The 26,514-nt window shown below is 39.3% G+C and overlaps 1 pseudogene; it reads left to right on the forward strand.

The window, feature by feature from the left end:
* The first annotated feature begins 1,964 nt into the window (after positions 1-1,964).
* LOC122747653 lies at positions 1,965-6,804 on the forward strand (annotated as a pseudogene).
* The last annotated feature ends 19,710 nt before the right edge of the window (positions 6,805-26,514 follow it).

Here is a 26,514-nt window from a genome sequence, read left to right on the forward strand (position 1 = left end):
TCTGAAGCAGCCCAGTCTATCACAGAGATCTTTCAATTATTTAAAACTAACTGCATTAATTCAACCTCTCTGTTATTTTGGTTCAAACATCTAACTCCAACTCTCACAATCTCACTCTGTTGCTGACAGCACTTACATGTGAAAAATTGATTATTTTTTTTATTCTGAAGCTGAATCCTGCTGCTTTCTGACACTAATTCATCGTGTCTGCTGGGCTTTCTGCCTTTACTTCTAAGCTAGTTACTGAAGGAAGCTACGGGAAGATGACTTTCTATCTTTTTTTTTTCACTCATGCTCATTTCATGGCAGATGGGACAGGAAATATGTTCTATAGCAGATGGTTATTAAGGAAGTTTGTTGGTCAATGACAGCCCAAGTGGGGTTTTTGTTTACAAGGCTGGTCATGCACCAGAAAGTGTATTTTGGAATTTTTCAGGCACATTCACATCTAATTCTGCTAGAAAAGTCTAGGTTGGATTAAATTTATGCTCCAAGTTTATGATAAGTTCTTAGCATTGTGGAAATCCATCCCAAAGTAAGATGTATCTCTTCAGATTTAATATAAAATTATAGGTCCACACACCTGATAGTTAGGTAAACCATTTATTTGAGAAAGTTCAGAAAATGCACAATTCCCAGAAAGCTGGAACTATTTCATTTTTCTTCTCCCTATCTTCAGCATCTAACATAATACTCAGTGCAGAGTGGGTTCTTCATAAATGCTTGCTGATTGCCTGATTAAAATTATTTATTGAGCCTCTGTGTGCCCTATATTATGTTAGATAATAAGAATATAAGATAAAGAATCTAAAAATAAGTCCCTCCCCTAAAGGAGTTTATAGTGTATTTGGTAAGCCAGTATTCACACACATACATTAAATAACAATATAAAAAAGAGATAGAGAGATATAGTTGTTTTGTTGTTGTTGCTGTTGTTTTTAAGTAATGCTTTTGAGTCAGAGGACCTGGTTCCAATTAATGGCTCTCATGACTACCTGCATGACATTAGAACAATCACATTCTCTCTTTCTCTCTCTCAACCTCAGTTTCTTCATCTGTATAATGAAAGGATGCAAGATGGACTAGATAACCTCAAAGGTGCCTTCCAATTCTAAATCTTTGTCTATAAATGCTAATTTGTCTGATAATGATCACAATGGCTATAGGAATCAAGGCTAGAAAAAGGAGAGAAAAGGCAGAATGAAAGAGGGACTAGGGTAAGCTAAGAAGGAGTAAGCAATGAAGGTGTTCACACACACACACACACACACACACACACACACACACAAAATGTATGACCATAGTCTATTCTTACTGGTCATTTGTTATAATTTTTCCATTGCCACCCAAGAGACATAGATTAGGATTGGATGTGTGACTTCTTTATTAAAGGAACCCTGAGGCAGCTAGGTGTTGCAGTGGATAAAGCACTGGCCCTGAATTCAGGAGGACCTGAGTTCAAATCCTATCTCAGACACTTGACATGTACTAGCTGTGTGACCCTGGGCAAGTCACTTAACCCTCATCAGAAAATAAATAAATAAATGGTTAAAAAAAAACCATTTTTAAAGGGGGGGGTACCCCAAGGTAATGAGATTCCTTCTACCAATACCTTCCCTGCAACACCTTTTCTGCAGTTTATAGTATTAGAAGTTGGCCTAGAACCCAAACAAGTTAAGTGGTTTGTTAAGTATTACTCCCCAGGTGTATCTCAGATGAAAAACCCAGCTCTTCCTGGTTTTGAGAACCATTCTCCCTTCCATGACCCATTGAAAAACAAACTTAGTAATATAACTCCATGTTCAACTGGTGAAACCACAAGGAAAAATACAAACTGTAAGATATGGAACATGGAGAATTACTTTTATTTGCATTTTTTAAAGACTGCATAAGGAATATATGCTTGAGCAACTTTTTTTTTAATTTGAAAGAATCTCCTTGAATGGCTAAATGCACCCAAGCTGATGGGGCCTGAAGCTCCACAGCTGCAGGTGATATTGTGAAAATAGATCTGATCAAATGAGACTGAGCATTGACCCAGTGGGATATGAATTAGGAATGATAAAGGGGTTGGGTGGTTTGTTTTATAAGGAAAATTATATTAAAACCAGGTGAAATTGCTATGCAAATTTAGAACATTTCACAAACCTTAAATTGAGACATTTGAAACTTATTTAAAAGAGCTTCAAAAATGCAACATTTCTTTTCACTGTCTTTCAGGGCTCAACATTGCATTTTATAGTAAATTACTATGGAAAACAGCCCAGGATTGCCTAGCATCCCACTATTTCTTGGAAAACTGTTGTGTAAAGTAGTTGCTTATATTAGGTTTCAGAATGGTCTAGAAGCTATAGTAGAATATTATAGCAAGTAAAGATGTTTCTCTTTTCTCTCTCTCTCTCTCTCTCTCTCTCTCTCTCTCTCTCTCTCTCTCTCTCTCTCTCTCTCTCTCTCTCCTCTTCCTAACCCCTTACCTTCCTTACAGTTCATTTCTTTTCTCTAAGCTTTGAGTGGCATATCCACAGACACACACAAAAAAAAATCCATTTGAATTATTATGCCAATATGCAATACTAATCCCAAGCCACAATTTCAACCATTTCTTCAACATGTATTGAGGGCCAATTATGTATATAGATGTGCATTGTAGAGAATACAGAAGTATAAAATATGGTCCCTACCCTCCATGACATTACAATGTATCTTGGGCAATGACATAAACCTAGCCATCAGGCAGCACTGAGGCTACTAGCCAAGGTGCCTGGTCCTCTCAGAATGAACCATTAGAGTAGCAGGCTTTCATTCACCCACTGCTTCTGGTTCCTGTTGGGTTAACCTGAGTTCTGATGTCAGTTTAAGGGTGTGTGTGTGTGTGTGTGTGTGTGTGTGTGTGTGTGTGTGTAATCACTGTGTTCCTCCTCCCATCTACTAAGCCATTCCTTTCCTTCCTCTCACAACTGTCAGTCAAATGCCTCTCGAGAAATTTCATCAGCATACTAAACAGTTTAATTGGACTGGATAAAAAGTTAAGCATTACTTATATGTAGGATAGACTGTATGTTCTATTTATTCCCTTCATTCATCCATTTCCAGAGTCAACTCTAGTCAACAAGCACTTATTAAGCACTAGGCATTGTTATGATCTGAAGATACAAAGAAAAGAAAAACAAACAAATACAGTTCCTGGTCTCAAGGAGCTCACAGTCTAATTCAGGAGACAGTATATAAATAAGTATATGAAAACAAGATCTATACAGCATAAAAGGGAGGTAATCTCCATGGGAAGGTCCTAGCCTTAAGGGGCATCAGAAACGGCTCCTTACAGAAGGTAAGACCTGAAGGAAGTCAGGAAATTCAGGAGGGAGAAGTGAGGAGAGGGAGCCTACCAGGCAGGGTTCAGCCAGTAAAGATGCAGGCTTGAGAGATGGAATGTCATGTACAAAGCACCACAAAGGGCCCATGGCACTGAATCTTAGAGTATGTAGAGAAGAGTATGGTTTAAGAAGTCTGAAAGGCTAAGAAGGGGCCAGGTTAAAAAGAGATTTAAAAGTGAAATGGAGGGTTTCATATTTGGTCTTGGAGGTAAAAGGGAGCTATTGGAGTTTATTGATTGGGAGAAGGGGCAAAATGGTCAGACCTGTGCTTTAGAGAGATCACTTAGATAGATCAGTAGAGAATGGACTATATTGAGGAGACTCAATGAATAGACATCAACCAGAAATCCTTGCTTTATTAGCATCTGTCTCTGAATCTTCTCCTAACCAGAAAATGAGAGCTAACCCAGAAATTCAGTTTCTTATTTTTAGAAGCCCCATCTCCCTGGAAAAGGGAAAAAGAATGATTCAGTTAACTCACAACTAGTTTAGGAACATTAAAAAACCTTCAATGTTTACTCCTGATCATACCTGCATAAGCAAATAGGACAAGATGATTTTAGTTCTACAAGTACCACTCCCTCAAATTAAGAATTTTGCTTGGGCAGCTAAGTGGTGCAGTGGACAGAGCACCGGCCCTGGATTCAGGAGGACCTTAGTTCAAATCCAGCTTCAGACACTTGATATTTACTAGCTGTGACCTTGGACAAGTCACTTAACCCTCATTGCCCCACAATTTTTTTTTTAATTTAAAAAGAATTTTGCTTCACAGAGGATGTGAGACTTATCTGGGCCCTAAAGGATTTAGGTAATCAGAAAGAAAAACAAAAAACAAAAAACAGGTGGAAATTCCAGGTGAGAGCATATGGATCGTTAAAGTTAAGCCCAAATATGATGTATATTCCCTCATGACTGGAATGAATGACTTGTACTGGAGAATAGTGGGAGATGACTATAGATTAGGTAGGTGGGACAGCTTATAGAGGCATTTTTTTTTTTCTGTATGCAATGGAAATGCCTAAAAGACGTGCCGTCCCTGCACTGCTGAGAAGCTGAGCCTTCACCCTGCTACCCCTGCCCCAAGTCCTAAGGCGCCCTCCTTCCCAGTCCCCCTACGCCTGCAACATTCAGCTGCCACCACCTTTGCCTGCTTCTTCCTTTCGCCAGGGGTGGCTCTGTGTGTTGTCACCCCTACTGCCTTTGCCGTCAACAGCTTTAACTCCAAATTTCAGGGGATCCCTCCCTTCCAACGTCCATGCTGCTTCTTTGCACCCTAGCTCTCCTTACATCCTAATCGGGTCGCTTATTATTACTTTTTGTTTGTTTATTTGGGGGGGGGGGCAATGAGGGTTAAGTGACTTGCTCAAGGTCACACAGCTAGTAAGTGTCAAGTGTCTGAGCTCAAATTTGAACGGACTGGCGCTTTATCCACTGCACCACCTAGCTGCCTCCAGGTGGCTTATTTTACACCCACTGTTGCTTCTCCTCTGAACTCTTTCAGGAGGTCATCTCTGCAATACCCTTTTTGGGCTTTGCTCCTCCCCACTCTGTTGACTGTACCCCACTTTTGTTGCCTTTAGTTCTGTAACTAGTGCCTTTTTTCTCTATCTCTGCAGCAGCAGCTGGTGCTCCAGCAGGTCTCTGTAGGATGTCACACCCAAGAATCCAAGGCTAAGCCTCTGGCTTTCTGGGGGTCTTCCCAGACCATTGTGGTAGGCTTTTCCAAAGGTCCCACAGTCCCGAGCCCTGGCTAGCAGCCCACCTTCCTGCCTCTCCTGCCCCTTTCCAGGCTTGCCTACCCCCCCCCCCAGCCCCAGAGCAGCAGAAATGGGTCGCTGAAAAGGAGAAGACCAGGGGACAAGTGATGGAGAAATGGAAACAGTTCATGTGGAACCCACTGACTCAAGAGGTCATGAGCCCTACCAGGACTAGCTGGGCCTTCATCCTCCTCCTCTACCTCAGTTACTATGGGTTTCTAACAGCTATGTTCACCCTCACAATGTGGGTCATGCTGCAGACTGTCCCCACATACCAGGACCAGCTTGCAACACCAGACCTGATGATTTATCCAAAGACTGAGAACTGTATAGAATTCATTGTTATTTGAGGTTTTTATGACCCCATCTTTTGGCTAGAATTTTTAAAACCCCAGCACCAGCGCACTGGCCTGGTACTCAGGTGCAGTGCCTCTGCAAACAACATGGTGCTCCACCCACTGGTTGTAGCCGTCACCATGGCGCTGGCACCTCAAGTCATCATCACTTGCTGACCCCTACATGGGCGTGGCAAAATTATAATGACTGGAAGCCCAGTGATTGCAGTCATGTGACTGTCAGTCAGAGCTGCCAGCCAATTGGCTTGGGGCTATGTGTGGTCAGCCTGGGGTCTGCTGGGAAGAAGGGAGGTTTTCCGCCATTCTAGCTTGAAGTTGGAAGGCAACAGGATGCTGCTTTGTGTTCTCAGCTGATTCCTGGGTGGTGGTGTTATTCAGGTTGTATTATTTCCCTTTCCCCATTTTATTTCCTTTCCCTTGATCCTACTGATCCTGTTTGTGTTTTTTTAAGTTCGTTCTTGTTACATAAATCCTGCTCTGTTTTGAGGGAAGCTGTTGGTCTCCTTCCTTGCCCCAATATTGTGGCAAGCCACCTAGTTCTAACACTTCCCAATTAAAAATTGGTCCCTACAGAACCAAGAGGTTTTGGTCTACCTCAACTGATGCTAACAGCTGGAACCAGCATGTGCAGATACTTGATAAATTCGTGGAGCCCTACAATGACTCAATCTAGGTCCAGAAGAATTATGTCTGCTGCCCAGGGCACTATTATGAACAATGATGGGGTTTTCAACTTTCCCAAGTGGGCTTGTCAGTTCAACAGGACGCAGCTGGGTTACTATTCGGGGATTAGCAACCCTACTCACTACAGCACTGGCCAGAACTGTGTCTTTTCTTTTTTTCAGGGCAACAGAGGTTAAGTGTCTTGCCCAGGGCCACACAGCTAGCTAGTAAGTGTCAAGTGTCTGAGGCCATATTTGAACTCAGGTCTTCCTGAATCCAGAGCTGGTGCTTTATCCACTGCACCACCTAGCTACCCCAAGAACTATGTCTTTATCAAGATGAATCTGGTCATCAACTTCTGTGCAGGAGCCAATCAGAACATGAAAGTTACCTGTTCAGGGAAGTAGGAATGAGGATGCTAAAAATCTTGGTGACTTTTCTATGTTCCCTGCCAATAGCAACATTGACCTGATATATTTTCCCTACTATGGCAAGAATTTCCATGTGCATTACACACAGCCTCTGGTGGCTGCGAAGTTCATGAATCTAACCCCCAAGGTGGAAGTAAATGTTGAGTGCCACATTAATGTAGTCCACATTGCCACTACTGATGAGTGTGACAAGTTTGCTGACTGAGTAGCCATCAAACTTTGAATAATCAAAAAGACCTGAGTCTACTCACTGAATCCCTCTCTCTCCCTCTCCCTGTCTTCCCCCAGGGCTTTATGGAATGTGCTTTATGAATGCCTCCTTTCCTGCCTGATGTCCTTTCCCTGCCCCTCCCCAACCCTAAAGGTATTTTTTACAACCAAGCTATAATTCCATACATACCCTTTCTCAACTCCCACCCCTGTTGGGTGGTAGCCATTTTGATTCCCTGGAAGAATACCTTCTCCCACTGTAGCTATGCCAGAAGTTTAGAGCAAGATGGCCTTCTTTGCCCCTTTACTGATGAGTTTCTTTCCAATGCAGTTCAGGTACCTGTGTGGCTACTGGTGGAGTACTCCTACAATTGCCCTTCCTTATTCTTATTTCTATAGAACCAACAAATGCTCTCTTCTCAGCTTCACTGCTAGTGGTAAGTGTCCCATTAGTGAGGGTCCCTCTTCTGATTACAAAACTATCTCCCCTTTCCCTTTCCCCATATAAGATATTTGGGAACCTGTGTTCCTTAGAGCATCCCCTGCCCCGCCAATCCCAGCTCCATTTTCCAGTGTTTTGGGTGGCCATCTTGAAGTGGCTTTGTCCTGGGTGGCCACCTTGCAAACCTCATCTGGCTATGGTAATATGCCATCTCCTTTCCCTGTGGGCTTAGTCTAGCCTTTCTTAAGAAGTTATTGGCTAATTACTAATACTCCCTTTCCACTTAATATGAACCTGAACGTTTTGAGTCCTCCTCTTAATTTGAAAATGGCTCCCCCCTCCAAACCCTCTCTGCCTTTTTAGCCCTGTAATTCCCATTACATATTTAAAGAGGCCCCTGCTCAGAAGTATTTTTTTTAATCACAGAGGTGTTTTAATACTTACCTTCCTCTTTTCCATCCCAAATCTGTTCTCTCCTTTTAATGCTACATTCTCCTCTTCCTTGGATCTGTCCCTTTTCTCTTGAAATCAGGCAAGGTTTGTGTTCAAATCCTGCCTTTGATACTACCTATGTGACCATGAGCAAATTTCTTAATTTTTCTTGAGCCTCAGTTTCCTCATATGTAAAATGGGGATAATATCTGTAGTACCTATCTCACAGGGTTTGTTGTGAGGTTAAAATGAGATAATGTATGTTAAACCATGTTTCAAAACATAGCTAGATATATAAATGTCAACTCATTATTCTGTCTCACCCACCTCTGTTCCCATTTCCCCTTAGCTCCAGACCCCCAGGAGACTGCCCTGTAGTTATTTAATGCCTGTGTCAGATCTACTGTAAAAGATAAAGTCCAATACAATGAGAGATTATATACATATATATGTATATATCACACCTTAAAAAAAAGAGGTACTTGCTGTCCATGTGAAGGAAAATAGGTGAACAGAAGTCCCCTGATGACACAGATGTAAAATATTCTTCTTGAGCACAGGCATATAGAAGTAGGTGTTAGTCAATTACTCATCTTTCCCTGAAAATGCATAGCTATGCATGAAACTGACACAAAGATACCCTGAAACAAGTAAAACAGAGTTTGAAAGTCCTCTTCCAAAGTCATGGAGGCTCATACAGGTCAAGGTATTAAGAACAATGATTGTCTCTCAGAGCAGAGTCACTCCAGACTAGGATTGCACAGACACTGAGACCATCTCTCACCTTGTTGCCCAAGGGGATTTTGAGAACCCAGCACTCAGATCTATTTTTTTTTTCAGTACCCATGCTGAAGGGAAAGAGGGAATTTCCACCTGGACTTTCTTATTTGTGTGCTCAAAATGCTTTAAGGGCCCCATTGACACAATAGAAAATCTCTGCACAGATAGAAAATCTTTCTTCTTCATGAAAGTCATAATAAAGGAAGATTTTCCAATCTCAACCTCACTCTGTAATTATCTCAGCCTAACAGGATTTAACTATCTGTAGTATGTCAGTTATGTCAAAAATGAGAAATTCCAACATCCAACTTTTTTTCCCTTTTTTTCTTGAAAGACCCATAGAAAGAAGTAAATGGTGTGGGTAGAACACAATTCTTGCTTTTCCCTTATTTTTCTTCCTTTTAATAGGTTACCTCTCAAAGGTCTAAACTTTCCCTGAGAGTAATGTAAGAACCATAAGCTACAGCAGTGCAAAGTCTACCAGTGGGGTGCATTTAAAGAAGTAACAAGTCCAAGGGCAACACTCAAAATATTCTGCTGAGGGTGAGAGAGTGAGCCCAAATTATGCAGTATTTTTCCTTGTTCCATCATTACTTCACAGTCTTTCCTCCGCCATCTTGATTCTGCCCTCCTCCATCATTACTTCAATGAACGTTTACTAAGAGCCTAAGCTTTTTGAGCACTGTGACAGGTTACTCTGCGTCAGGAGGGCTCAACATATTATAGGGTAAATCTTCTGAGAAAGTGAACCAAGCCTCTGGACCAGGAGGTTAGATTCTCTAGGAATTTGCTTGTGAATTTTCTAGGTCCATGAGTTAGATAGCTTCCTATTTCTAAACAGCCAAATCATCTATGAAAAATATTTGGATTAAAATATATTCTGTACCTTACTGTTTTGGGTTTTTTTGTTATTTTTTTGCTTTCTGGTGAGGCAATTGGGGTTAAGTGACTTGCCCAGGGTCACACAGCTAGTAAGTATTAAGTGTCTGAGGCCAGATTTGAACTAAGGTCCTCCTGACTCCAGAGCTGGTGCTCTATCCACTGTGCCACCAAGCTGCCCCTGTACCTTACTGTTAAAGCTTATACTCTAAGCTATGAGGGAGTAACCATATTAGTGTTATGTCTCTATTTTTGCTCAGGTTGTAAGGCTATGCTTAGTCTTTCTGTTGTAATGTCAATAACAGTGTAAACTAAGAGTTATATGAAATATTCCTAAGATAACAATAAGGATAAAGGTAAACATAATATAGACTTTCCTCTATATGGTTTTGTTTTTGTTTTTGGTGAGGCAGTTGGGGTTAAGTGAGTTGCCCAGGGTCACACAGCTAGTAAGTGTCAAGTATCTGAGGCCGGATTTGAACTCAGGTACTCCTGACTCCAGGGTTAGTGCTCTATCCACTGCATCACCTAGCTGTCCCTTTTCCTCTATATGTTTTAATACTATGTGGATACCAGGGGAGTACATGGGACTGACCATTGATTAGCCTTTTTCTTACCACATAGTTGGCCCGCTACCTTTTCATTCCAACATCTTTTTGATGATACCTTTTTTACAACTTCTTATGTGTAATACCATGCTGCCAATATGAAGTAGCCTACTTACAGTCATTGTGTATCTTCCCCATTAGCCATTGGACAATGTCAACTTTAATTTTTCAGAGATGACTGTGTTCAATTATTGGAAATTATACAGCATCACTAGAAAATGTGATTATTGTTTTAAAATAGGTATTTTTATTTTCCAAAGAGAAGCTTGGGATTATTAAAATATAATATTTCCTAAAGAGTTATGTCAAGATATCTATCTATACACATATATACACAAATGTGTCTGTGTATATAAATACATACATACACACATACACACATACACACAGGTGTGTACATACATATATACATATATGGGAAATTATACAGGAATTTAATGAGCCCAGGTATTTTCCTGAAGATAGATTGGCAGAGAGACATAGAAACGTACATACATACATACACATATATATATAGTACTATATATATTTATATATACATGTATATACATATATACTCACATATGTACTAATAGGATAGCTCTCTGTGGTATTCCTCCATCTGATTAACATATATTCTGGACAATAAGCATTCTTCTTCTATTTGGTATTTCCCATATGTATAGTTAGGAAAACTCAAGTGAGTGATTGTGGATTTCATTTAGGAGGCTCTACAATGTTCAGCACATTATCATCCATAAACATGGGTATCTGGGAATACCTTACTTTCTCTTGGAAATCCATCTTCCAATTGTAATGTGGTCTGGATATCCTCGATGACAGAGACAAGGACATTTGTTGAGTATAATCTCCCCATTTGATGTCTATTGATATTAATAATCAGAGGATAGCAGAACAAAATATCATCTATTCTTGCATCTTTGAAGGAATCTTGTGTGCTTTTAAAATATACAAAGGAGTCACATGCTTGGATAAAAGCTGTTAAGGCTGGATTTTGCTCCACAAAATTGAATGCTTTTTTAAAAAATAAGTACAATCAGGTTTTGCATCCTCTGTATGTTTCAGTCAAATATGTGACTTGAAAGACATGTTCTACTCACCTCCTCCTATTCTTTTGCAGGTATCGACTTGGGGTTGAAGGAAGGGAAGTGGTCCATGGGTATGAAACATTGCATTATTTATCAGATTTTAAAATATATTTGTCAGTTTTGCTGATTTTTCTCTCATCTTCCTTTTTTTTCTTCCTTTTTCTTTTAAAATTAGTTGTTATAAGGGATGGCTTTCTGGGTGGGGAGGGGAGTGCAGGGAAAAATTTAGGCAATGAAAAAATAGAAGATATTGATAAAATTTACTTTTAAAAAAGATGTGGTCTGCTAAAGAATATCATATGTAAAAGCCTACAGGTTCCCTTCTCAGAATTCATCCAGGATGCAATTGATAACTGTACATAGATTGACCTAGTAAGACTTTTTTTTTTTAAATAAGGGCAAATTGATATACAGCTCAGTACTTATTACTGTTTCTTTGTTCATATTTTGGAGAAATTGTATCTGTAATATTTTCCAAAATGCATCTTGAAATGTCCTCAAAATTTTGTTGTCTCCAGCATAAAAATCTTCTTTGTATGCTTGGTCTAGTTTAGGTTCTCTTCCATCTGTGTGTTCTTTTGAATCATTTCAACTCCCTCATGCAACAAATCAGGAACCAGGACATTAATGTCAAAATGTAGTGCTAATCTAGGTTTGAGTTAGGACCATGCTGCTGCATATTCCATTCTAGTCATTTTCTTAGCATTCATCTTCCCACCATGCACATGCCCCACCCCTTTATCCCAGTTTCAGCTATAGCTTCATAAACAAGCCATCATACTGCCATTGACACTAGAAAGCCCATGTCAATCAACTATTCTGTTTTCCTTTTCAGTGTGAAATCCATGAAGAGACAAGTTAAAGCTGGAAAGTTGGGTTGGGGCCACATTATGAAGGACCTTGACTGTGAAGTAACTGAGTCTGACTTCCTGACTTTGGGAAGTATGACTTTTCAAACTAAAACACCCATTCCTGGCCACCACTCCCCAAACATCTTTCCATATTTGAGCTGTTGTGATTTTTTATTTGTATCCTCAGTTCTTAGTATAGTGGTTGGCATATAGTAAGTGCTTAATGAATGCTTTTTCATTCTCTGTAATAGTGGGGCTATGTCCTTTTTGTTTGATTTGCTTTTTATTATAGTTGGTACAAGCTCTGATTATTCACTTGTATTCTAAACCATGGAATTAGATCAATTTAGTCTAAAGCTTCATCGGTTCCTTGGAATCTGAGACTGAATCCACCAACTAGAATATTTTAGTAGTGTTCTAATAGGTCTCCCTTCTTTCCTATTCAAAATCACAGAATCTCAGAGATGAAGGGACCCAAGAGGCCATGTAGTCTAACTTACTTTTTTTTTTGGTGGGGCAATTGGGGTTAAGTAACTTGCCCAGGGTCACACTGCTAGTAAACATTAAGTGTCTGAGGCCGAATTTTAACTCAAGTCCTCCTGAATTCAGAGCCAGTGCTCTATCCACTGTACCACCTAGCTGCCCCCTAACTTCTTCTTCTTCTTCTTCTTCTTCTTCTTCTTTCTTCTTTCTTCTTTCTTCTTTCTTCTTTCTTCTTTCTTCTTTCTTCTTCCTTCTTCCTTCTTCCTTCTTCCTTCTTTCTTCTTCCTTCTTCCTTCTTTCTTCTTCCTTCTTTCTTCTTCTTTTTTTAGTGAGGCAATTGGGGTTAAGTGATTTGCCCAGGGTCACACAGCTAGTAAGTGTTAAGTGTCTGAGGCTGGATTTGAACTCAGGTCCTCCTGAATCCAGGCCCAGTGCTCTATCCACTGTGCCACCTAGCTGCCCCTCCCCTAACTTATTCTTGAACAGGAATTTATTTTATAACAAGTGGATATAACTCTAACATAGCGTGAAGATCTTTAATGAAGAGCAACCCACTACTTCCTATGGAAGCCTGTTCCACTTCTGTTTGGAATTGTTGGATAATTTACAATAGGCCCCTACAGGGGAAAGTTAGGTGGTACAGTGGATCAGGCACCAGCCCTGGATTCAGGAGGACCTGAGTTCAAATACAGCCTCAGATACTTGACACTTACTAGCTGTGTGACCCTGGGTAAGTCACTTAACCCTCATTGCCCCACAAAAAAAAAATAAAATAGGCCCCTACAGTAGGCCTAAATCTGTATCTCTTCAACTTCCCTTTATTGTTCCTAATTCTGGCCTCTAAGGTCAAGCAGTCTCAGCTCTCTTCTACCAGACAATCCCTCAAACATTTGAAGACAATTATCTTGCTTAATTCTCCCTGACTTCTCCAGGATCTCTTTTGTCCTTTAATCAACCCTCCATACTTCCTCCAGAATAATGTTCACTATACATAAACATGGAGAATTTCACTGCTCTGCTCACAATTTTTCAGTACTTCCCTGTTTCCTAAATTTGGATTCCTCAAGGCCCTTCATAACCTTTCCTCAAACTAATCTTCTAGCTTTGCCATATACTGCTCTCCTCCATTGATTCTGTGCTTTATCCCAATGGCATTCTGTCTTCTTTATTTTCCCTACCTTTGTCTTTTTCATGCTGTTCCCTATATCTGAAATACTATTCTCTCCCCAACCCCACCCTTTAATTATTTTCTTCCTGTTGAATTCCTAATCATCCTTTAAAGTCAAATTCAAATATCACATTCTCCAGGAATTTTTTCCTCACCCTGACCTCCACCATCAGTCAGAAATGACCTTTCACTCCTTGGATCCCACATGATACCTTTTTTACTTCTTACCCAAAGTACTCGTCATATATTAGTTTTATATCATGCTTAATCTAAAGGAAACACACATCACCCAACTAGACTGGGAGCTCCATGATGGTAGGTGTCATGTCTTATCTAAATTGCATATCTTCTTCAGAGCCTAAGTTGGAGCTATGTATTTAATAAATATCTTTGATCAAATTTTTGAAATCTGTAAAAACTCAAATAACCCAAGCTCTCTGGGACTCCAGAATTTATAACAGGACCTTTATTAGGACGAGATTCCGCAAGAGTAGGTAAAGAGATGTGTCTGTTTCTCTCTTTCCTCTTCTCCTCCCTCCTTCCTGTCTCCTTTTCTCTCTCATTCTCCCCCTCTTTCCTCTTTCCTCTTTCTCCCTTCCTACCCCTCAGCCTCTTTCCCCTCTACCTCTCCTTAATAAGACTCAAACAAGCAGACCCGGAATAGTTGTACTTTTATAAAACAAATTCCAGTCCTTTGTCTCTGAGACTTACTAGCTCTGTACCTATGGACTAGTGACTGTTAGCATCATGTACTTTTATTGTAATACAGAGGTTGTAATACTTTTCTTACCTACCTCAAATTTGCAGTGGGGACAACTTATATAAAATCATTCCCTTTTAAATAATACATTTTGGTATGTCAAAATTCATTGAATAAAAACAAAAATGTCTATCCATACTGAAATATGCAGCTGAATACAAGAGGGAAATGGCTTTTCATGTGGCTAGAGGGCTGTGAAAGTGCTTTGAAAGTAAGCCTAGGCTGGAGTGGTGGCCCCAGGAGGTGTTATTATCACCTTCATTTGTAATGGTAATTATCTGCAAACCTGGTAAAACCTCAGCCAATTTGGAAGATTTTGCAGGTCCCATTAATAACAATATGGCAATGTTCTGTCATTTTCCATAATACACCACTAATACAGAAATATCACATACATTAAGCAAAGATAAGACCCAGGGAGACTAACCAACATGTCTTGTTTAGAGTAAAATTACTCGTAAGGCCTGTTGGGTGATTTACTAGTCAAGCCTAACCTGTGCAGAAACTAGAGAGAAAAATCAATTAATTTCCATGAATGTTAATGAACTCAGCTTGTTATGAAAGCAGGGTAACTCACAGAGGGAAAAAAAAATAAACCATTCTAAAATACAGTGCCCTAAACCATAGAATCCCAGAGGGAAAGAGGCAGGTCCCTGTTTCATTTAGTCTCAGATACCATCTATGCAAATATGTGCTTATGAAATGCTTCTTGTGTTGATGATGAAGACATACAAGTGTGTGGTAGACTTAACCTTTGCAAAAAATGTAGCAGAAAGAGATTTTCAGGCCTTAGGGGATGTACTGTAGGTGCTTAATAAAATATGTATTCACCATAAAGTAAACCCAGCAGTCTATCAGTTTTACCTCTGTGGATATGAAACCCTTCTCCCATCTTCTGAGAGCAGTGCAGTGATGTATTATGAGACAAGTAACAGTGAGACAGAGAAGGTCGAGGAAAGGAGAGGATGAATGGGAAACTCAATACATCCATATTCTTTTAAGTACTTTCAGAATTTACATGTCCCCAGTTCAACACTTCATTCACTAATGAGCTGTTTTAAGGGCAAGAATCAAGTATATATTCACTTGTCACTTCTAAGAGCTGAGTAAATAGGAAGAAATTATTACATATTGTTGAATGATACTTAAAAAAAAAAAAAACTGAGCTAACATTATTGCGCAGCATGGTCCCTAGAATGTATCCTGATTAATCAACCCTTCTGCTTAATAGAGATACCACCTTCACCATTTGTGCATTCTTAATTTTCAAAGAATGAGCATACAATGGAGGCTGAGATATCCATGGCTAAGCTCCCTGACCTCCAGCTACTGAGGTACTCTTGCACAGGCGGCCCAGCCAATACATGGGGGACAGAAGATGATGTCAACTGGGAGAAGTATGCTCCCTACCCTTGTGCTATTTGTTTTTGAAGGGACTCTGACAGTGGGCAAAAGCTGCCTTACCCTTCTGGGGAACTCAACACACTTTGTCCTTGGACCAAAACAGACAGAAATATAGGAAGAAGATAGATACAAGGTGAGGAAGGCACATCATATTCCCCGCTTATTCAAGCCATCCTGCCTTCAGGAGTAACTTTCAGAGGTCTCTTAAGTTTCATGCATTGGATTGATGGCAAGCCCGACTCTGACAGTACAGATTGGAAATGGAAATAAATCTGTTTTATTTATCTTCCAAATGGCAACAACTGAGAACCGTGAGATTCTGTTGGTGGACATCCTAATGGCCCATCATGACAACAGCCTGGAGAAAGAACTAAGCTACTAGGTTTCTGGCTTACCTACAGAAAGTGGGGATGAGTCTAAATCACAGGGATTTAGAGAACTGGTGCATTGATGCATTTATTTTAATTCATTTCTAATATTAAATTAATTTCTAATAATAATTACTATTAAAGAACTGTATACAATTATGCCTTTGTAGATTACCTCAAATGAAATGTTTCAGGAATGGATCAAGGTAAGGAGTACATGGGGATATAGTGAACCTTTGATCTGATTGGGTGATGTACACCAATTCTAGATGAAGATAAAAAATAAAAAGTGTAGTAATATAAAGCTATCGCTCTGTAGTGAACCAAATACAACTCAGGAATGTGCAAGTCTTCAAAGTCATCAATATGCCATTAATTATTGCTTTATAGTCTTGTATCACAGAATCTCTAATTCAGAAGAGACCTCAGAGGTCCAACTCATACATAATTCAGTCTAAAAGACTGTGAACTTTAACTATAGAGATATAAGAAAGACAGAGAAAAGAAACATATAAATATATTTCGGTGTAATTGGTTTACTTTGTAATCCTATGTATTTTATGCATTTAAAAACATGCTGAGGGGAAGCTAGGTGGCACAGTGGATAGAGCACTGGCCCTAAGTCAGGAGAACCTGAATTCCAATACAGCCTCGGACACTTGACACTTACTAGCTATGTGACCCTGGGCAAGTCACTTAACCCCAATTGCCTTACCAAAAGAAAAGAAAAAAAGCATGCTGAAAAGGGATTCATAGGTTTCACCAGAATATCACCCTCTCCCCTTGTCCCAACCAAAGCCCATCCCCAATCTTAGCCCTCCCCCATCCCCCTATCCCACGGGGAAAAAAAAACAAAAACAAAAACAATAATAGTCATTCTTCTTAAAGACCTCTGGTGGGGCAGCTAGATGGCACAGTGGATAAAGCACCAGCCCTAGATTTCAGTAGGACCTGAGTTCAAATCTTGCCTCAGACAATTGACACTTTCTAGTTGTGTGACTCTGTACAAGTCACTTAACCCTCATTGCTTTAAAAAAAAAAAACACCTCTGGTGAATAAAAATTCATTACTTCCCCAGGCATCCCATTCCACTTTGGATGACTCTGGTAGTTGGTTGCTTTTTTTTTCCCACTTCTATCAAGCTTAAACCTTCTCCTCTGCAACTTCTACCCATTCATCCTTATTCTAATATTTGAGATGAAGCAGAACAAATTGCATCCTCCACCTACATGATAACTCTTTAAAAAAGACATATTGGAATCATATGAATTCAGATTCTAATTCTGCCCCTCAATACCTGTGTGACCTTAAACAAGTTACTTGACCTCTCTAGGTCTCAGTTTCCTCATCTATAAAATAAATGGATTGGACCAAATGATTTCTAGCTCCAGACCCTTCCAGCTCTGAGTCAATAGTCTGATCCAGTAAAAAAAAAAAAAGAAAGAAAGAAAAGGAGGAAGAAAGAAAGAAAGAAAGAAAGAAAGAAAGAAAGAAAGAAAGAAAGAAAGAAAGAAAGAAGAAAAGAAAAAGGAAAAAGAAAGAAGAATGGAAGGAAGGAAGCAAGGAAGGAAGGCAGGGAGGGAGGAAGGAAACAACAACAACAACAAAAAAAATATACTGCCACAACAACAAACAAACAAAACCCTGCTGTCCTGAAGCATGAAGCACCTCTACCACATCCCTAGCAGGTGATTGTCCAATTAGAGGAAAGCTTGGAAGCCGGTAGATTTCAGGAGATCTCTGAAGGCTGAACAGCAATATTTACTAAACAGGAAGAAGTGAGGTTCAGAATTGATGTCAGTCCCAAACCTTATTACCTTATTTCTCCTGTATCACAATCTCCTCTCTCACAATAATTCCATTTCAGAAGAGGGAAGAGTTTCGGGGAACAGAGTTAAGCAGTTAGCCAATCACATAGCCATCACATTTTCTGAATTTTTACTCAAAAGATAGTCTAGTAGAACAGGTACAAGAGAGAAAAAAATCTAGAAAACAACCACTTACCTCAAACTACTTTTAACAGTTCTATGCTGCTGTTCCACCTTACGATTTGAGGAGTTTTTATATTGGCCATATCCAAGGCTCTATCATCATCAACATCTCCACTGACATCGATATTTTACTTAAAGGTTTGAAAAATGCTTAACACACGCCTCATTTGAGCTTCACAACCACCCTGTGAAGTAGGCTGTATACACATTGTTAGCCTTGTTATATAAATAAGAAAACTGAGGCTCGGAGACACTAAATTTTGCCCATATTCTCACAGCTGGAGTTGAGATTTGATACAAGGGGTTTCCTGACTGATTTCAGTCCATTTTCCCACTACCCCATCCATGTCCTTCCTCTCAAAGATACAAGAGAGGTCAGTCTGACATGAAAGATTCTCCCTCAGACCTTTCTGCCATAGGCTTGCAATAAGTAGAATCAAGAATTCTAAAAAAACCCAAAAGACATTGTATGCTTTTTTTTCCTGTGCAAAGGTGATACAACTGAGCCATCATCATGTAGGCATGCTATTTAGGTAATTTTTCACATTACTTATCCAATAGCATTAATTAAATACCAAATACATGCCAGGCATTGTACTAGGGAGCCAAATACAAAAGTGAATCGGTACCTACCCTCAAGCAGCATGGGTTATACTGAAACATCCCTCCTTTTCTTTCCTAGCAGTCGTAGGCACCCATTCATTTATGAGAGAGTCTGCCAGGGGTAAAAAGACAGTCTGTGACCATGAAGGAGAATTTTTCTTTTGTGAATATCTAAATATTCTACAGAGGAATCCAACCTATGACCTCATTCACATTGAGCTCTAGCCCCCTGAGCTAATGGGCTAAGCTTGCTGCACTAGCTTCAGCAAACAGGCACCCCTTTCAGAGGGTTGAGAAATGAATGAATGCCAAACACAGTGATGTGTTGTTGTTTCTAGAAAACAATGAAGTCTCTGCTCAGGGGCAAGCATACACTCCAATAATAAAGGATTGCAATTCACCATAAATATTTGAATAGCTATATTGGTTCTCAGGTTTTCTGGCATGTCATATGGTTCCTGTGATAAACACAAGCATAAGGCACAGTTATCTGTCAATACTGTTAATTAAACCTTGCTAGAAAGAATGCTAGTCCCCTATATCAGCTAGAGTCTAGTAAAACTTCATGGAGCAGTAGGAAGATCACTACCTCTAGAGAGGCCCTGAGTTCAAATCCCATTTCTTATATTTACTGTCTCTGTAATATTGGATGAGTCACTTAAACTCCACAGGGGTGGGGGGAGGAGGGCAATTTAAACTAGATGGCTTCTGAGCTTCCTTCTAGCTCTATATCTCTTACTCACTGTGCTCTCTGGCATGTTGACTCTAGGGGAAATTCTATTTGAAAGCACAGAGCTTTCAAAGGAGATTTTTGGAGTCAGGAAATGCTATGCTACTAATTAATGTACTGTGTGACATTGTACAAATTGCTCCACCTCTCTGTGCTTCAATGTCTTAATATTAAAAATGAGACAATTGACTATTTGATCACCAAAGTACTTTCTGCTTGAATCCATATACTTACCATGTGTGGATAGGTCAGAATTTTCTTTCAAACCTAATTAGAACTTCTTTATTTCTGTTCTGGTCATGCATGTTTAAAACTTCATTCTCTCTCACTCCATATATCCATTCAATTGCTACTTCTTGTTGATTCTATCCTTCAGATTTCTCTCATTTATCCCTTTTTCTCTCTCTACACTACAATCATCATAGTTCAGCCCCTCATTACCTCTAACTTGTACTGTTTCAATAGCTGCTCAATTGATATCCCTACCTAAAGATTTTCCCCTTTCCAATCCTTCCTCCTCACAGCTACCAAATTGATTTTCCTGCAATATAGGTCTGATGAAGTTACTCCTCTACTCAATAAATTTCAATAGCTCCCTATTGCTTCTAGAACCCTCCTCTGTTTGGTATTTAAAGCCTTTCACAACCTGGCTTTAACCTGTTTTTCCAGTCTTATACATTATTCATTTTCTTATATTCTACAGTTCAAACTATCCTTCTTCCTGTTCCTTGATGATACTGTCTCTTGTCACTGTGCCTCTTGCTTACTGTCCCCCAGGTCTAAACTATGCAAACATTTCTCACCCCTGCCTTTTACATTCCATAATTTCCTTGAAAACTCAGCTTTGACATAAAGTCTTTCCTGCCTCCTCAAGCTACTAGTGTCTTCTCTCTATAATTATATAACATTTATTTTGCATATAGTTACCTATGTCCACATTGCCCAATAGAATATAAATTCTTTAAGGGTAAGGGATTGTTTCATTGGTGGGGGGAGGCTTTGGTACTCTATCATAGCATAATGCTTGGCAGAGGGTAAGTGCTTAATAAACATGTGCTAATTGATTAATTGATCAAGGCCTCAGGTCAGCCACCAAACACTATGATTCTGTGAAATATCAGCCATCTCAGTTCAACTCAACAAACACTGAAGAGCCTACTGTGTGTAATGCTCTATATTTCCATAATAACTACCTGGCAGAGTACAGCTAGACATAGCAGATCTAGTTCCCCTCAGAGCATTTTCCAAGGACCATGTAGATTTCACTCATAAGCAAAATGTGTAAAGACACTGGAAAACTCATTTTCATCAATTCTGTTCTGAGTTCCATTGCATTGTTAAGTCATGTTCCTTCTTTTCCTCAAATTGCATGCACAGAAAAGGTTATTTCAAGCTTTACATACAGATTCATTATACATTTTTGCCCAATAGGAACATCTTGCTAAAGTGATCATTTCGAAAGCATCAGGTGGCTTTTTAGTTTATATGAAAGCAATGGAAATGAGTTTCCATGTGCATGGTTCATATTTTTTGTGCAAATTTGAAAATTACAAACCATACCTAAGGGTATTAGATGGTATGCTCTCTTATCTGTGCTTGAAAAACCTATTTTGTTAAAGTCCAAAAATATCCTCTCTCAGTCATTTAATGCTGCTGGTCCCTAAACAATAGTGATTGATTTTGTTTGGTCTGGCAAACACAAATTATCCTATAATCATTTCAGCCTGCCAGCCATTCTTACATTGACTTGTTTGTGTTTTAAAGAAGAACATGTAGTGATTGTCATGAAAAATGGAAAGGGTTAGAGGCAAATAAAAGATTTCTCTGTGCCAAGAAAAAAAAAAATGCAGCTACTTTAATTTTCTACACCACATGGGTTTCGTTTGATACAGAAGTAAAGTGAATATAAAAATAAAGAGAGGCCACTTCAGTTTTCAAGTAAACGGGTCCTGCAGATACCCATTATGTGCTTTTAGATTCATAGGTTTGTGCTGCTCTGTGATGAGGCAGACCCTAAATGGGCTGACATTTTCTACCTTTCTTCCTTTTATTTATAAAGCTATCTCTAGATCAGGTGGCACACATCAACTAGTCTACATCTGGATAATAGGGTAATGATACCTTCCATTTGTATAATGCTTTGTCTTTTTCAAAGCCTCTTCACATGCGTTATTTCATTTTATTTCACAGAGAATTTTTTCTATTATTATAAAGGTACTTATAATACATAAATATTCACAGTTCTTTTTGTATCACAAAAACAACAACAAAGAACTTCTATAATTAATCACATCTCAATTTCTTAACAACACAATAAACTCAGATTTCTATTCTTTCCCTTTGGCATTTCTCCCTCTTCTTTTCCAATTTGGTATATTTTACCCTGCCAGGCAATTCCTATCTTGAGTTTTGTAAGCATTTATATGCTTCAGCATGTCTTTAGCTGAGAGATACTATATACCCAAGATCATGAATCTTCGTTCTCCCTCTTTCTTGCTTCCTTTTAAATAGGATTCAAACACTTTTTCTAGGTAGTCACCATTTATTCACTTTTATTCCCATAACCTTGGCCCACTTGTTCCCAAAGTCTTTCCCTAAAAGCATATTGGATGTTTAACATGTGGGGTAGGAGCAGGGTGTAAGAAGACAGGCATACTGCTACACTGTTGATAGAGCTATAAATTGATCCAACAATTTTGGAAAACAATATGGAATTTTATTTTTGAAAAGGCTAAAATGTCCCTAGCCTTTGACCCAGGGATCATATTGCTGAGTATATACAAGGTACAGATGAGTATAGGGTGTGCTTAAAGTCGTAGTATAGTTTTATACAATTAAAGCTTATTAAATTATGTTATCGAAGGTTAAAACTACACTAAGATTTTGGAGACCCCTGTATTGAAAGGATGTCAAGAATAGAAATAAAGGTCCCTGTTTATTTTATAGCCCTTTGTGAATATTATCTTTTTTAAAAAATCAAATTTCCCTGGTTTTCCTTTTTTAGTCCATAGTTTTTACCACAGCCTTTTCATTAACTGGCCCTCTCCCTTTTAACTAGCTTTTCTTTTCAGGAAAAAATTCCCTGAGGAACAGTTTTTGGACATGGGCAGTTGGAATTTGAAGCTTGCCCCCAATTATTGCAATCTTTTACCTTGTTCCTTTTGAAATATAAAAACACTGAATTTTAAAACAATTTTGCTTCAACCAAGGTGATATAGTTATTAAACGCCAGATCTTGCATATGAACCCAGATTTTTGAGGCCAGAAAAAGGAGTGTGGTTGAAGAAATTTTCTTAGAAGGTAGATTTAAGTTGGTCTTTGAAGACTGGCTAATATTTACATAAACAGAGGGCAAGAGGATGGTGTTCCAGACAGGATAATTTTGCTAGCCTTTCCAAATAGTAATGATATCATCACTGCTGCACTCCACCACGAGCAATATCCATTATTTTAGAGTCCATCAACAACCTATTCACTGAGACCAGGAGCAGGGAGGAAGAAGGAGAAAAATTAAGGGGGAAAAAGATCTCTAAGGTACCATTAGAAGGAATCTGTAACTTGGCAAAATTCAGCCTAAAAGTCTATAGCATAACCATTATTTCGTGCTGTTTTCTACAAGAGAGGCTAATTCTTTCTCCAGGCAACATCCTATGAAAGGAGAACAATGAAATTGTTGTCATTAGAGGAATTATAAAGAAGGACCCTGAAATTCTTCTGTTTCCTTGAAGCCCATAAGGCCCATTTGATTCTCCTATTTCCCCTGTGAGCTACTTAGGATAGGTATTATAATCCCCATTTCACAGATGAGGAAGCAAAAGTTTCTCTTCATCCTTGTGTTTATAGTAAGCAATTGAGACTAATTCTCTTCCAAATCCCATCTATCTCTGAGGCCCCTACCTAATCCAAAATGAAGAAGCAGTTGGCACATCAAAGAGATGCCACAAAAGCAAAACCTAAACCCAATTCCTTCTTGAAGTACCTAGAGATGGCAGCCTTCGTGGAAACAACAGAGAAAGAACCAAACCTTTACCTAAATGAAAAGACTGGACATCTTGTTTTGTTTCCTATACATTCATGACCACAAACTTTTACATAATGCTTTATGGTTTGCAAAGTGATTTAAATGCATCATTTCATTTGATGCTCACAACTGCTTTATCAGATAACAGCCACAGATATTATTGTCTGCATTTTTTAGATGATGAAACTGAGGTACAGGAAAGCTAAGGGATTTGCCAATGATCACACAGTGACTAAGTGATGGAAGTGTAACTCAAACCCATGTCTTCCTAACTCCATCCTGTGCTATTAGCTATTTCTCCTATACTACACTGCTTCATTTTTTAAGGGTTTTTTTTTTGCTTGTTTGTTTTGTGGGGGATTTGTTTGTTTGTTTGTTTGTTTTTTGGGGGGGTTGGTTTTTGGGTTTTTTTGGTGAGCAAGCTTGACAGTTATCAACACAGAATAACAGGGTATGAAGGTAGAAGGATAATAAGTGGGACCAAGCAATTGAGATTGACTTGGAGGCTTTCTGCCTTGTCCAAGACTGTTAGGTAAGGATGTTTTTGGTTTTGGTTTTGGTTTTTTGTTTTTGGGGGGGGCGGGGCAATTGGGGTTAAGTGACTTGCCCAGGGTCACACAGTTAGTAAGTGTTAAGTGTCTGAGGCCAGATTTGAACTCAGGTCCTCCTGAATCCAGGGCCGGTGCTCTATCCACTGCGCCACCTAGCTGTCCCTGGGAAGGATGTTTAAGGAAGTAATAGACTGGATGCAGCCCTCATGGATTATTTAAACTACCCAAAACATGGTGACCTACAGGGAAAGCTGTGTCCCAAACTCAGTTTTGAGCTATATTATCACATTTTCCTAGGTAAGTTCATTCCTCTATGTCTGATAAAGGGATTCTCTGTCCTGGGCACCAGGATGTAATGGATACACTAAGCTTTGGAAACTGCTTCTCTCCTCCTGTCTCTAGTTATAGTTTTATGCAGGTGACAAAAAGGGTGAGGGAACTATTAGAGAGGATCACAGATTTAGAGCTCATTTTTTTTTTGTGGTAGCAAAGAATTGGAAATAAACATACATTTTCCTGGAGAAGCTGAAAAATAAAAACACATAACTTTCTTGGACAATGGGAATTGGAATTGAATAGGTATTGTGGTGCCATGGAAAGAGTATAGGATTTGAAGTTAAGGGTCTGACTGAATTGAGAAGAAGACAGAGATCTTTAAGGATTGGTTAGCAAGACACCCCTCTTCCTTTGCCCTCTCACTCTCATTCTCTCACTTTCTCACCAATATCTCTGTGATCTCAAAAACTTCCACAAATTTAGTTATTATTCCCAGGAAGAGGGCTCCCAAATCTGTTTATCCAGTCTTTTCTTCTCTCCTGAATTCTCATCCTATATTAATAACTGCCTATTAGAAATTTCCCAATGGCTGTCCTGTAGGCATCTCAAACTTAACATGTCTAAATTAGAATTCAATCTCTTTCCCCAAAATCTCACCCTTCTTCCTAACTTCCATGTTTCTGTCAATGGTACCACCATCCTTCCAATTTGCCACCTTCAAAACTTAATCATCCCTAGCTCTTCAATCTCTCTTCCCCTTATGTGCATCTTATCATTTCTACCTCAGCAGCAACTCTCACACCAGTCCTCTTTTCCCCACTCACATGTCCATCACCTTAGGGCAGGCTCTAATTGCCTCTCTCCTGGGCCATTGCAATAGCCTCCTAACTGGTCTCTCTTCATCTGGTCCTTCCACCTCTGTAAGACATCTTATACACCACTGCAAAATTGGCAATCTTCAACTGCAGGTATGGGTATGTCTTCCCACTGATGAAAAAGTTCCAGTGTTTCCTTATTACCTCTAGGATCATATGCATACTCCTCTGTTTGACATTTAAAGCCCTTCAGAATCAGATTCCAACCTATCTTTCCAGACCTAGGGCACAATTTTCTTCTCCTTTTTTTAATGTTCCAAAGAAATAGACTGACTTCTTGTCCTTTGTACACAGCATTCCATTTCTTATCTCCCTTCTCCATGCTACTGTGCAGGTTTTCCTGGGAAGCCATCTCCCTTCTGCCTCTTGGGGTCCTGAACACCTTTCCGTACTTGGCTCAAGTGTCACCTACACAAGACCTTTCTTGATATTGCCTCCAACTGCTAGTGCCCTCCCATGTTACCTAGTGTGTGTATGTGTGCGTGTGTGTGTGTGTGCGTGTGTGTGTGTGTGCGTGTGTGTGTGTGCGTGCGTGTGTGTGTATATATATATATATATATATACATATATATATATATTTTATTAATATAACTAGAAGGATATTGATAACAGGAGGTCTATAGCTTCTCAGTCTATGGCCTCTATAGTCTCTCAGACTAGAGACCCCTTCCTCACAATTGAGTTTCAGTTAATAACCCTCTCCACTGTAGGAGGTCCATCACACAGCAATCCAATCTAATTGGCTGCCATAATTGAAGGTGGGTTATATTAAAATGAAGACCAGGGATGATATCAGAGAGAAGAATTGGTTTGTTTGTTTGTTTTTGTTTTTTGCTGAGGCAATTGGGGTTAAGTGACTTGCCCAAGGTCACACAGCTAGTAAGTGTTAAGTGTCTGAGGCTGGCTTTGAACTCAGGTCCTCCTGACTCCAGGGCCAGTGCTCTATCCACTGCGCCACCTAGCTGCCCCCAGAGAAAAGAATTTAAGAACTCCCCCACTCAAGTAAGTCAGGGCAAAATCTTTTCATCTAGGTGCAGTTTAATCTCATCAGTAACATCCTTGGGCTATCTAGAGTCTCCACCCAGTACTCCTTTTGTGAGTTTAGGTCTGGTTTGACCCAGATGTATCTTACTTTCAAGGACTTAAACTTGAGTGGGTGAAGGAGAAGGGACTAAAAAAAGGGGGAAGATTACTGGGTCCTCCAAGAAATCTATTATTAATAATTATTTCTTACATTTGTATGTATGTATATATATGCATATACACATATATCTTATATATGCATGAATGTACTATGTGTATTTTTATATATACATATATTCTCTTTTTATTTACTTATACATGTATGTGCTTTGTCTCACAATAAAATGTAAACTTCTTGAGAACAGTGACTTTCAATTTCATAAAGACATT

Source organism: Dromiciops gliroides, chromosome 3, assembly GCF_019393635.1.
Source record: "Dromiciops gliroides isolate mDroGli1 chromosome 3, mDroGli1.pri, whole genome shotgun sequence".
Lineage (NCBI taxonomy): Eukaryota > Metazoa > Chordata > Mammalia > Microbiotheria > Microbiotheriidae > Dromiciops > Dromiciops gliroides.